This window comes from Tiliqua scincoides, chromosome 3 (genome assembly GCF_035046505.1).
Source record: "Tiliqua scincoides isolate rTilSci1 chromosome 3, rTilSci1.hap2, whole genome shotgun sequence".
NCBI lineage: Eukaryota > Metazoa > Chordata > Lepidosauria > Squamata > Scincidae > Tiliqua > Tiliqua scincoides.
In genome coordinates, this window is record NC_089823.1 from 121,084,775 (window position 1) to 121,085,779 (window position 1,005).

The window sequence follows — 1,005 nt, forward strand, 5'->3', positions numbered from 1 at the left end:
AATGGGCTTTGAGTTAGTTGTGTCTATCCTTCTTCAAATACAACATGGTTAGTGAGAATTATCTTTAAAAATAGGCAAGGCTAGGCCAAGATGGTATTCCTACTGAATGCAACAGGATCAGGGCCAGCCTTTGGAAGTGCGGGACTAAAATGTGCAGGGTCCACATTTGTTTTGCAGGACCTGCTGCTGTGAAGCCCCCCCCCCCACACTTACCACAATGAGTGGCAGCAGCCCAGGACAGGCATGGCACAGGATGTCAGCATGGCACCTGGAAGTAGGTTGGTGGTGACAAACTGACATTGTTGTGTCACTACCAACTGCTTCCAGAGTGGCCGGATTTCAGATTAACCAGAAGCAGTAGTGGGCAGGAGGAGCTGATCAGCAGATTCATAGAGGAACATACACAGAAGCTCCCATACTTAAGAACTGGTTAGGTTCAAGGAGTCTGTTTATTAGTTGCTTTATTCTTAAGTCCAATTCACTATTATAGGTAGCAAACATATGGTGAAATATGAAAAAAAAACACTAATTACTGTACACCTCAACACAGTACTCTCTTTTGTGTGGTCTTACCTTGAAAAGTGGGCTAACAAGGCTTGCTGGGGCTGGCTAGAACAGGGGTGTAAAACATCAGGTCCATGGGCCAAATGGTTGGCAACCTTCAGTCTTGGAAGACTATGGTATAAGCCTACAGCACCTGGTATTCCCAAGCGGTCTCCCATCCAAGTACTAACCAGGCCTGACCCTGCTTAGCTTCCGAGATCAGACAAGATCAGGCATGTGCAGGGTAACAGTTGCAGAACTAATTTATCCAGCCCTTGTTGTAATTGGGCTTGATAACTGGGCCTTCCCATATCTTGAAAATATGAACAGGATGTGCACATTTTCTCTTCTGCCATTTTCAGCTAATGAGTTTCAATGTATGAACAAAGTGTTTATTTCTGGCCATCATCTGCTTAATGATGTCACTTCCAGCCCTCAGCAGGCACCATGAATGCTAATTTT

General features: G+C 45.0%; 1 pseudogene; it reads right to left on the reverse strand.

The window, feature by feature from the left end:
• Nucleotides 1-685: 685 nt before the first annotated feature.
• On the reverse strand, nt 686-802 carry LOC136647057 (5S ribosomal RNA; annotated as a pseudogene).
• Between the last annotated feature and the right edge of the window lie 203 nt (nt 803-1,005).